At 52.3% G+C, this 12596-nt stretch overlaps 1 long non-coding RNA gene across 2 annotated transcripts in view; it reads left to right on the forward strand.

Annotated features, from left to right (window-relative positions):
* The window catches only part of LOC135179907 (uncharacterized), a 238444-nt gene that overhangs the window by 121230 nt on the left and 104618 nt on the right, over positions 1 to 12596 (forward strand). The window contains exon 3 of one of the 2 annotated variants that reach the window (XR_010304180.1): positions 2289 to 2452. The exons of the other annotated variant lie outside the window; for it this stretch is intronic. This is a non-coding gene — a long non-coding RNA (uncharacterized LOC135179907). The remainder of the gene's footprint in view (positions 1 to 2288; positions 2453 to 12596) is intronic. 2 annotated transcript variants of the gene reach the window in all.

Consider the following 12596-nt stretch of genomic DNA (forward strand, 5'->3'; position numbering starts at 1 on the left):
CAGCCAGGCTTGGCTGCAACACCTCCAGGCACAGCCACTCCACCACCTCCCTGGGCAGCCCATTCCAGTGCCAATCACTCTCTCTGCCAACAACTTCCTCACAACATCCAGCCTAGACCTGCCCTGGCACAGCTTGAGCCTCTGTCCCCTTGTTCTGTTGCTGCTTGCCTGGCAGCAGAGCCCAACCCCACCTGGCTACAGCCTCCCTGCAGGCAGCTGCAGGCAGCAATGAGCTCTGCCCTGAGCCTCCTCTGCTGCAGGCTGCTCACCCCCAGCTCCCTCAGCCTCTCCTCACAGGGCTGTGCTCCAGGCCCCTCCCCAGCCTTGCTGCCCTGCTCCAAACACCTTCCAGCACCTCAGCAGCTCTCTGCAATGGAGGAGCCCAGAACTGGACACAGCACTCCAGGGGTGGCCTGAGCAGTGCTGAGCACAGGGGTGGGCAGCAGAACCTCCCTTGTCCTGCTGCCCACACTGCTCCTGAGCCAGCCCAGGATGCCATTGGCTCTGCTGCCCACCTGGGCACACTGCTGCCTCCTCTGCAGCTCCTCTCTGCCAGCACCCCCAGCTCCCTCTCTGCTTGGCTGCTCTCAGCCACTCTGGCCCCAACCTGGAGTCTTCAAGTCCTGTTCAAGAGCCACAGGCCCCAGGAAAGTACCTTACAGAGATCCCAGGAAAGTACCTTACAGAAAGGAGGTGGCCCAGGATCATTGTTGGTCCAGCAGGGAGAGCAGTGTCAAATTCCTCCTCATGTTTCCTATGCCTCAGCTCCCACCCACTGCCCCTTGTCCTGGCATTGGGCATCACCCAGCAGAGCCTGGCTTCATCCACTTGGCTCTCACCCTGCACATCTTTATCAACATCAGTGAGGATCACCCCTCAGGCTTCCTTTTGCTTTCTTCAGATGTTATCCACATCAGAAAACCCCAAAAGAATCAAATTATTTTGTATGTAAAATAATGGTTCCCTTCTTATCCACATCCTTCTATCCTGCAGAGCTGGAAGTGAAGGGACTTGCAGAAATGTGTCCAGAGAAGGGCCAGGAGGATGCTCAGAGAGATGGAGCTGCTATGAGGACAGGCTGACAGAGTTGGGATTGTTCAGTGTGGAGGGGAAAAGGCTCCAAGGAGACCTTCTTGTGGCCTTTCAGTATCTGAAGGGGGCTACAAGAAAGCTGGGGAGGGACTTTTTAGGCTGTCAGGCAGTGACAGGACTGGAGGGGAATGGATCCAAGCTAGAGGAGGGGAGATTTAGATTGGACATGAGGAAGAAGTTCTTCAGCATGAGGGTGGTGAGATGCTGGCACAGGTTGCCCAGGTTGGTGGAGGGAGCCTCAGCCCTGGAGCTTTTTAAGGCCAGGCTGGATGTGGCTCAGAGCAACCTGCTCTAGTGTGAGGTGTCCCTGCCCATGGCAGGAGGGATGGAACTAAATGATCTCTGAGGTCCCTTCCAGCTCTGGCTGATCCTCTGACTCTCCCCAGCCTCTTGTTTGCAGCAGTCAGGTGTTCAGTGACAACTCTTTGGTTCTGTGACCCTTTGCTTTCCTCAAGCTAACTGCAATTATCTTGGTGTCCTGATGCCCTCCTTACACACTGAGAGCTTGGCACTGGCAGGGAGTGCTACAGCAGACTGAACGAGTTGGGGCTGTGCAGGCTGGAGCAGAGGAGGCTCCCAGGGGACCTTCTTGTGGCCTTCCAGCATCTGGAGGGGGCTACAAAAAGGCTGGGGAGGGACTTTTGAGGCTGTGAGGGAGTGTCAGGAGTGGGGGGAATGGAGCAAAGCTGGAGGTGGGGAGAGTGAGGCTGGAAGTTGTTGAGCAGGAGAGTGGTGAGAGGCTGGCAGGGGTTGCCCAGGGAGGTGGTTGAGGCCCCATGGCTGGAGGTGTTTGAGGCCAGGCTGGCTGAGGCTGTGTGCAGCCTGCTCTAGGGTAGGGTGTCCCTGGGCATGGCAGGGGGTTGGCACTGCCTGCTCCTTGTGCTCCCTCCCAACCCTGAGTGACTTTGAGAGGAGCACACAGGAGAACATGAGGCTGGCATTAGCAACAGCAGTACAAGAAGTGATTAGTTTTAGTAACTCAGTGCCAGGAGGCATTAAGGAAAAACAATTGAGCAGAATTAGGCACAGCCTTGGTTATCCTGGTTGAGCACAGGAGCTTTGATCTCAGCTGCCCCTGCAAAACTCTCTACATGAGGGTTTTACACTTGCTGGGCAAGGACGTAGCAAAAAGGGAGCTTAGTGCTTAGCCACCTTTTTATCCTCTCCTTCACTGCTTGTGGATTTTGCCTTGCCAGGGACCACTTTCCTAACATCAATATTGTGAGGAATGACTGAAGTTTCAAGTGAGACCATCTCCCTTCCACTTTGGCAAACACAATTATGGAGCTCAGACAACTCCACTGGTAGACATTTACTCGAGGAGCTCCCTATAATCCTATCAAACCTGGAGGCAATAAAGGTAAGAGCTCTTCTGCTCTCCAGTGCTTGCTGTGTTTATGACTGCTTTGATGGCTCTGCTGTTCTCCACGATTTTTCCAAGGTGGATTTGTTTGGGGTTTGGGGTTTTTCTTTTTAACCCTTCTCGTAATTCAAGTTGAAGTTACAATCTGTGTTGTTTAGGCTGTGCTGTGCTGTTTGTTCCCAGAGGTAGCAGCTGCTCATATATATTCACCTGTGCTTTGCCTGCCCCTTCAAATCAGAGAGTGGGGTTGGGTTGGAAGGGACCTCCAAAGGTCATCCAGTCCAACCCCCTCTGCAGTCAGCAGAGACATCTTCCACTAGATCAGGTTGCTCAGAGGATTGTTGAGCCTCACCTTGAATATCCACAGGGATGGGACCTCAACCACCTCCCTGTGCAACCTGCAGTGTTCCACCCTCACAGCAAAGAGCTTGTTCCTAACATCCAGTCTAAATCTGCTCTTCTCTCATGTCAAACCCTTGCCCTTGTCCTGTTGCTGCAGGCCTTTGCAAACAGCCCCTCTGCACCATTCTTGTGTCATAGAATCAGCCAGGCTGGCAGAGAGCTCCAAGCTCATCCAGCCCAACCTAGCACCCAGCCCTGCCCAACCAACCAGACCATGGCACTAAGTGCCCCAGCCAGGCTTGGCTGCAACACCTCCAGCCACAGCCACTCCACCACCTCCCTGGGCAGCCCATTCCAGTGCCAATCACTCTCTCTGCCAGCAACTTCCTCCTAACATCCAGCCTAGACCTGCCCTGGCACAGCTTGAGCCTCTGTCCCCTTCTTCTGGTGCTGGCTGCCTGGCAGCAGAGCCCAACCCCACCTGGCTACAGCCTCCCTGCAGGCAGCTGCAGGCAGCAATGAGCTCTGCCCTGAGCTTCCTCTGCTGCAGGCTGCACCCCCCCAGCTCCCTCAGCCTCTCCTCACAGGGTTTGTGTTCCAGGCCTTTCACTAGCTTTGTTGGAGGTGATGGAGTGGCTGTGGCTGGAGGTGTTGCAGCCAAGCCTGGCTGGGGCACTTAGTGCCATGGTCTGGTTGGTTGTGCAGGGCTGGGTGCTAGGCTGGGCTGGCTGAGCTTGGAGCTGTCTTCCAAGCTGGCTGATTCTCTGACTCTATGACATTCATTTACTGAAGTGCTGCCTGGTTTGGTTTTGGTTTGTTTGTTTCCCATGGCAAAGGAGGATTTCAAATCCCTCTGCTGCCCAGGGGAGATTGAAAGCAGGATCTATTTTTAGTTCTCCTTTGGCTGGATCAATTGCAACCTGTTACAGCACTGATTTGCTTAAAGAGGCATTATGTGCACTTTGCTGAGATGCTGAGGGGGGAAGGCTTTGCTTTTGCAGTCAGCTGGCCTGAAGCCAGGATGCCCCAGGAGGCTGCATGAAGAGACTTTTGTGCACACAGCATTACTGAACTGATTGGCTTCTGAACCCCTGCGAACCGAAGGACAACAGAGGCCCACAGACAGGCTGGCTGAAGGTGCAGCTTTCCTCTCTAGCTGTGCAAAAAGAAAAGGGCTTCATAGGAGAGAAAAGGAGATGCAGATTGGATGTCAGGAACAAGTTCTGCATCATGAGGCTAGTGGAACACTGGTACAGGTTGTCCAGGGAGGTAGTTGAGGCTCCATCCCGGGAGGTCTTCAAGGTCAGGCTTGATAGGACAACCTGATCTAGTGGGGGATGTCCCTGCTGACTGCAAGGGTGGTCTTTTGGAGGTCACTTCCAATCCAAACCATTCTCTGATTTCCTTCACCTGGAGGTACTTAGCAGTGTTGATAAAGATGTGCAGGTAAGTGGCAGGAGGCTGGAGCCAGGCTCTGCTGGGTGATGCCCAATGCCAGCACAAGGGGCAATGATGGGAGCTGAGGCATAGGAAGTTCCATTTAAACATGAGGAGGATTTTTTTCCCTGTGAGGGTGCCAGAGCCCTGGCACAGGCTGCCCAGGGGGGTTGTGGAGTCTCCCTCTCTGGAGGTATTCGAACCTCACCTGGATGTGTTCCTGTGTGAGCTGCTCTGGGTGCTGCTGCTCTGGCAAGAGGGTTGGACTGGCTGAGCTTTGGAGGTCCCTTCCAGCCCCTGCCATTCTGTCATTCTATGATTCAAAGTGAGGCTCAACAGAGCTCTGTGCAACCTGAGCCAGTGGAGGATGTCCCTGCTGAGTGCAGAGGGAGTTGGGCTGGATGAGCTCTGGAGGTCCCTTCCAGCCCTTGACATTCTATGACTCAGAGTGAGGCTCCACAGGGCTCTGTGCAACCTGAGCCAGTGGAGGATGTCCCTGCTGAGTGCAGAGGGAGTTGGGCTGGATGAGCTCTGGAGGTCCCTTCCAGCCCTTGACATTCTATGACTCAGAGTGAGGCTCCACAGGGCTCTGTGCAACCTGAGCCAGTGAAGGATGTCCCTGCTGAGTGCAGAGGGTTGGGCTGGATGACCTCTGGAGGTCCCTTCCAGCCCCTGCCATTCTATGACTCAGAGTGAGGCTTCACAAGGCTCTGTGCAACCTGAGCCAGTGGAGGATGTCCCTGCTGAGTGCAGAGGGAGTTGGGCTGGATGACCTCTGGAGGTCCCTTCCAGCCCCTGCCATTCTATGACTCAGAGTGAGGCTCCACAGGGCTCTGTGCAGCCTGAGCCAGTGAAGGATGTCCCTGCTGAGTGCAGAGGGAGTTGGGCTGGATGAGCTCTGGAGGTCCCTTCTCCCATTCTGTGATTCAGTAGCTCCCCTATCACCTCCTGGGGGCTACCCTGGAGGGCCAATCAGCACCATGTCATGAGCTGCAGTCCAGTGGGTTTGGATTGTGCTAAGGGAGCCAACCCTTAAAAACATGATAGAGAGGCAAGCAGCATCCTGCTGTCCCCTCACTCACTAGCAAATCTGATGTGATCAAAACTCAGGCTAGGTTCCCATTCTCCTGCATCCACCCATCTGTTAGTACTGCTGTGGTACACCAGAATCAACCCTAAATTAAAGCTCAATCATTTGGATGAATCTGCTCCCCAGATCTGATGTCAAAACCCAACACCAGTGCCTTGTAGCCAGAGCTGAGAGGTTTCTCATGTCCTGAACTGCAATGCAAGTGCAAAGGGAAATGCTGAAAGCCTCAATCTTTGGGTTGGGTTTTTTTTTGGGGGGGGGGGTTGGTTGGGGTTTATTTCATTGCAACAAAGCACAAAAGTTAGTTACACATAACTGAGTTAGGTAATTCTGACTCCTCTAAGAGCTGTGATTTCCACTTGAGCACACCTTGGGCCTGTGGTGCTCTCTGCAGCTGAATGCATAATAGCACTGTGGTCCCTGGGGCAGCATTGCTAACAATTGCAGCCTGCCAACCTGTCTGATGGCTGCTCTATGAATAGCAGTGTCATTTGTCATGGTTTTGAGAAGCCTGCCTGTTCAACAGGGCCAGTGACAAATTGCAAGGTGAAATGGCTTTGTCCTCTAGTTCACAGCATCACAGCACCTTAAAGCTGGGAAGGGACTTCCAGAGATCATCCAGGAAGGATCCCTTAGGGTAGTTTGCACAGGAATGCATCCAGGTGGGGATGAAAAGTCCCAGAGGAAGACTCCACAACTTCTCTGGGCAGTCTGCTCCCCACTTCAAGAGGGACAGGGATCTGCTGGGGACAATTCAAGGGAGGCTGCAAGGATGCTGAAGGGACTGCAGCACTGCCTGGTGAGGAGAGGCTGAGAGCCCTGGGGCTGCTTAGGCTGCAGAGGAGAAGGCTGAGAGGGGATCTGAGCAGTGTCTATCAATTGCTGAGGGCTGGGGTCAGGAAGGAAGGGACAGGGACAGCCTCTGCTCACTTGTGCCCTGGCATAGCACAAGGGGCAAGGGATGGACACTGCAGCACAGGGACAGCCTCTGCTCACTTGTGCCCTGGCATAGCACAAGGGGCAAGGGATGGACACTGCAGCACAGGAACAGCCTCTGCTCACTTGTGCCCTGGCATAGCACAAGGGGCAAGGGATGGAAACTGCAGCACAGCAAATTCCACCTGAACATGAGGAAGAACTTCTTGACTGTAAGGGTGGCAGAGCCCTGGCACAGGCTGCCCAGAGAGATTGTGGAGTCTCCTTCTCTGGAGCCTTTCCAGCCCTGTCTGGATGTGTTCCTGTGTGACCTGTGCTGTATTCTCTGGCCCTGCTCTGGCAGGGGGGGTTGGACTGGAAGATTTCCAGAGGTCACTTCCAACTCCTCACATCCTGTGACCCTGTGAAAGTCATGATAGCTGTGTTCAGCAGGGACACATACTGAATTACAAGGCTCCTGCAGGCATTTACATCATACACTGGAGGGGTTTGTGGTGAGAGTTTGCATCATGTATTGGAGGGGTTTGTGGTGAGAGTTTGCATCATGTGTTGGAGGGGTTTGTGGTGAGAGTTTGCATCATGTATTGGAGGGGTTTGTGGTGAGAGTTTACATCATGTGTTGGAGGGGTTTGTGGTGAGAGTTTGCATCATGTATTGGAGGGGTTTGTGGTGAGAGTTTACATCATGTATTGGAGGGGTTTGTGGTGAGAGTTTGCATCATGTATTGGAGGGGTTTGTGGTGAGAGTTTGCATCATGTGTTGGAGGGGTTTGAGGTGAGAGTTTACATCATGTATTGGAGGGGTTTGAGGTGAGAGTTTGCATCATGTATTGGAGGGGTTTGTGGTGAGAGTTTGCATCATGTGTTGGAGGGGTTTGTGGTGAGAGTTTGCATCATACATTGGAGGGGTTTGTGGTGAGAGTTTACATCATGTATTGGAGGGGTTTGTGGTGAGAGTTTGCATCATGTATTGGAGGGGTTTGTGGTGAGAGTTTGCATCATACATTGGAGGGGTTTGAGGTGAGAGTTTGCATCATGTATTGGAGGGGTTTGTGGTGAGAGTTTGCATCATACATTGGAGGGGTTTGAGGTGAGAGTTTGCATCATGTATTGGAGGGGTTTGTGGTGAGAGTTTACATCATGTATTGGAGGGGTTTGTGGTGAGAGTTTGCATCATACACTGGAGGGGTTTGTGGTGAGAGTTTGCATCATGTGTTGGAGGGGTTTGTGGTGAGAGTTTGCATCATGTGTTGGAGGGGTTTGTGGTGAGAGTTTGCATCATGTATTGGAGGGGTTTGTGGTGAGAGTTTGCATCATACACTGGAGGGGTTTGTGGTGAGAGTTTGCATCATGTATTGGAGGGGTTTGTGGTGAGAGTTTGCATCATACATTGGAGGGGTTTGTGGTGAGAGTTTGCATCATGTATTGGAGGGGTTTGTGGTGAGAGTTTGCATCATGTATTGGAGGGGTTTGTGGTGAGAGTTTGCATCATGTATTGGAGGGGTTTGTGGTGAGAGTTTGCATCATGTGTTGGAGGGGTTTGTGGTGAGAGTTTGCATCATGTATTGGAGGGGTTTGTGGTGAGAGTTTGCATCATGTATTGGAGGGGTTTGTGGTGAGAGTTTGCATCATGTGTTGGAGGGGTTTGTGGTGAGAGTTTGCATCATGTATTGGAGGGGTTTGTGGTGAGAGTTTGCATCATGTATTGGAGGGGTTTGTGGTGAGAGTTTACATCATGTGTTGGAGGGGTTTGTGGTGAGAGTTTACATCATGTATTGGAGGGGTTTGTGGTGAGAGTTTGCATCATGTGTTGGAGGGGTTTGTGGTGAGAGTTTACATCATGTGTTGGAGGGGTTTGTGGTGAGAGTTTGCATCATGTGTTGGAGGGGTTTGTGGTGAGAGTTTGCATCATGTGTTGGAGGGGTTTGTGGTGAGAGTTTGCATCATGTATTGGAGGGGTTTGTGGTGAGAGTTTGCATCATGTATTGGAGGGGTTTGTGGTGAGAGTTTGCATCATGTGTTGGAGGGGTTTGTGGTGAGAGTTTACATCATGTATTGGAGGGGTTTGTGGTGAGAGTTTACATCATACACTGGAGGGGTTTGTGGTGAGAGTTTGCATCATGTGTTGGAGGGGTTTGTGGTGAGAGTTTGCATCATGTGTTGGAGGGGTTTATGGTGAGAGTTTACATCATGTGTTGGAGGAGTTTGTGGTGAGAGTTTGCATCATGTGTTGGAGGGGTTTGTGGTGAGAGTTTGCATCATGTATTGGAGGGGTTTGTGGTGAGAGTTTGCATCATACACTGGAGGGGTTTGTGGTGAGAGTTTGCATCATGTGTTGGAGGGGTTTGTGGTGAGAGTTTGCATCATACACTGGAGGGGTTTGTGGTGAGAAAAGAGCTCAGGGCACATATGTCAACATCTCACTTCTCTCCCTGCTCTCAATTCCCCTCCAGTCTTTCCTCTTGCTTAAGCTTCAAGCCAGTGAAACAAATTCCAAAGCAGAATCCACTCTCTTAGCTGTGACACTAACTCCATCACATCCCTGATGAAAGGCAAGCAAAAGAAAACAGGGAGGGCTGTTTTGTCACCATCCTCCTCTTCTTAGGTGGTCACTGCTCTGGTTTTCTTCTGTGGAGAGATCTTTATCCACACTGAGGGTGGTTTCACTTGAGGAAACTCTCTGTGTCCTCAGCTCAGTTTAGTTCTCTGCTTGTGCAATGCTGGGGTGAGCAGAATTAAGCTCACTTCATTTCACTGATACACTTTGCAAACCTTCATCAGGTCCAGAAAGGGAAAAGCTTATCCTGGAAGTGAAGACAGCCTTTCAGCATGGAAAGCAATAGGAAGCTATTTCATCCCATCTTCTGGAGCTGGCAGAATGCTCTTGTTTGTGTCATGGTTAGTTTCAGTAAGCCTGTGGGGTGCTCTGTGTCCCAGGCAGTGTCACTTACTAGGAACTGGAGAATTTCCAGCCCTTGTCGTGTTTGGTTTTGATGTAAAATTAAGGGAGAATGTTGAAATGTCAGAGTTCAGTGAAGAGGGACAAGAAATGCTGCACAGTTTCAGTCCACAGGAAGTATTTTTATGTTCCTGAAATCAGAGAATCACAGAATCAAGCAGGTTGGAAGAGAGCTCCAAGCTCAGCCAGCCCAACCTAGCACCCAGCCCTGCCCAACCAACCAGACCATGGCACTAAGTGCCCCAGCCAGGCTTGGCTGCAACACCTCCAGGCACAGCCACTCCACCACCTCCCTGGGCAGCCCATTCCAGTGCCAATCACTCTCTCTGACAACAACTTCCTAACAACATCCAGCCTAGACCTGCCCTGGCACAGCTTGAGGCTGTGTCCCCTTGTTCTCTTGCTGGCTGCCTGGCAGCAGAGCCCAACCCCACCTGGCTACAGCCTCCCTGCAGGCAGCTGCAGGCAGCAATGAGCTCTGCCCTGAGCCTCCTCTGCTGCAGGCTGCACCCCCCCAGCTCCCTCAGCCTCTCCTCACAGGGCTGTGCTCCAGGCCCCTCTCCAGCCTTGCTGCCCTGCTCCAAACACCTTCCAGCACCTCAACATCTCTCTTGAATTGAGGAGCCCACAACTGGACACAGCACTCCAGGGGTGGCCTGAGCAGTGCTGAGCACAGGGGTGGGCACAAGAACCTCTCTTGCCCTGCTGCCCACACTGCTCCTCAGCCAGCCCAGGATGCCATTGGCTCTGCTGCCCACCTGGGCACACTGCTGCCTCCTCTGCAGCTCCTCTCTGCCAGCACCCCCAGCTCCCTCTCTGCCTGCCTGCTCTCAGCCACTCTGGCCCCAGCCTGCAGTGCTGCTTGGGGTTGTTGTGGCCAAAGTGCAGAACCCTGCCCTTGGCCTTGTTCAATCTCATCCCATGGCCTCTGCCCACCCATGCAGCCTGGCCAGGTCCCTCTGCAGGGCTCTCCTACCCTCCATGAGGTCCACATCTGACCTTTCCCTCCCCATCCTGCTGCTTGTTCCACACCAGCAGCCTCATAACAGATTCCCTGCCCCCTAAGCTCCAGGTTGTTACAAGCAAGATAACAAATGCTGGGAGAGCTTTCCCTCTGCCTGATCCTTGTAATTAACTTTACTTCCTCTCCAGAATTCCAATTATCCCATTAAACAACAGGTCAGGATGCTTATATTGATAAAGGTGCCTCAACTGGTTAATTTATACTCTTGCCAGCCCCAGCTAAAGATTCATTTCCCTGAAGCCTCCTTAGCTAACCTCAGCTCCTCCTAAACCATAATGGCAATTCATGGCAGGCACAGTGCTTGAGTGCAGTGTTCAGGCCTGCACTCAAACACCTCTCACCAGACACTAATCCCATTTTTAGCCATCCATATGCACTCTGCTCAGCTTTTGTTTCCATCAACCTTACCATTTCTAGTGTTAATTCTAAGGCTGCAATCACAGAGTCACTGAAACATCCAGGTTGGCAAAGCCCCTCAGGATCCCCAAGTCATAGAATGGTTTAGGTTGGAAGGGACCTCAAAGCTCAGCCAGTTCCAAGCCCCTGCCATAGTCAGGGACACCTCCCACATAGAATGGTTTAGGTTGGAAAGGACCCAAAGCTCAGCCAGTTCTAAACCCCAGCCATAGGCAGGGACACCTCCCACATAGAACGGTTTAGGGTGGCAAGAACCTCAAAGCTCAGCCAGTTCCAAACCCCAGCCATAGGCAGGGACACCTCCCACATAGAATGGTTTAGGTTGGAAAGGACCTCAAAGCTCAGCCAGTTCCAAGCCCCTGCTATAGGCAGGGACACCTCCCACATAGAATGGTTTAGGGTGGAAAGGACACAAAGCTCAGCCAGTTCCAAACCCCAGCTATAGGCAGGGACACCTCCCACATAGAATGGTTTAGGGTGGAAAGGACACAAAGCTCAGCCAGTTCCAAACCCCAGCTATAGGCAGGGACACCTCCCACATAGAATGGTTTAGATTGGAAAGGACCTCAAAGCTCAGCCAGTTCCAACCCTCTGCTATAGGCAGGGACACCTCCCACATAGAATGGTTTAGGGTGGAAAGGACACAAAGCTCAGCCAGTTCCAAACCCCAGCTATAGGCAGGGACACCTCCCACATAGAATGGTTTAGGGTGGAAAGGACACAAAGCTCAGCCAGTTCCAAACCCCAGCTATAGGCAGGGACACCTCCCACATAGAATGGTTTAGGGTGGAAAGGACCCAAAGCTCAGCCAGTTCCAAACCCCAGCCATAGGCAGGGACACCTCCCACATAGAATGGTTTAGATTGGAAAGGACCTCAAAGCTCAGCCAGTTCCAACCCTCTGCTATAGGCAGGGACACCTCCCACATAGAATGGTTTAGGTTGGAAAGGACCCAAAGCTCAGCCAGTTCCAAACCCCAGCTATAGGCAGGGACACCTCCCACATAGAATGGTTTAGGGTGGAAAGGACCTCAAAGCTCAGCCAGTTCCAAGCCCCTGCTATAGGCAGGGACACCTCCCACATAGAATGGTTTAGGGTGGAAAGGACCTCAAAGCTCAGCCAGTTCCAAGCCCCTGCTATAGGCAGGGACACCTCCCACATAGAATGGTTTAGGTTGGAAAGGACCCAAAGCTCAGCCAGTTCCAACCCCCTGCTATAGGCAGGGACACCTCCCACATAGAGTCATAGAATGGTTTAGATTGGAAGAGTCTTCAAAGCTCATCCAGTTCAAACCTCCTGCCATGGGCAGGGACACCTCCCACTAGAACAGGTTGCTAAAGGTCTCTAACCTGGCCTTGAACACCTCCAGGGAGGTTGTGGAGCACAGAAGCACCCAATGTGATCTTTGATCACATTGGGTGCTTCTGTGCTCCACAACCTCCCTGGGCAACCTGTGCCAGTGTCTCACCACCCTCAATCCTTCCTAACAGCAAAGATCACATTGGGTGCTTCTGTGCTCCACAACCTCCCTGGGCAACCTGTGCCAGGCTCTCACCACCCTCATGCTGAAGAACTTCTTCCTAACATCCAGTCTGAATCTCCCCATTTCCAGCTTGGTTCCATTCCCCCTAGTCCCATCACTCCCTGACAGCCTAAAAAGTCCCTCCCCAGCTTTCTTGTAGCCCCCTTCAAATACTGAAAGCTCACAATAAGGTCTGCTTGGAGCCTTCTCCTCTCCAGCCTGCACATCCCCAACTCCCTCAGTCCATCCTTATAGCAGAACAGCTCCAACCCTCTGAGCATCTAAACCCCTCCTCATTCTAAAAGCTTCAGAGGCATTTATTTCCTTTTAAAGGATAAAAGAATGATGCAATTTGCCTGGAAAACCCCCACTGGCTCCAGGAAGACAGTGAGATCTGCAAGGGAGATGCCTTCCA

The sequence above is a fragment of the Pogoniulus pusillus genome, chromosome 12 (assembly GCF_015220805.1).
Source record: "Pogoniulus pusillus isolate bPogPus1 chromosome 12, bPogPus1.pri, whole genome shotgun sequence".
Classification (NCBI taxonomy): domain Eukaryota; kingdom Metazoa; phylum Chordata; class Aves; order Piciformes; family Lybiidae; genus Pogoniulus; species Pogoniulus pusillus.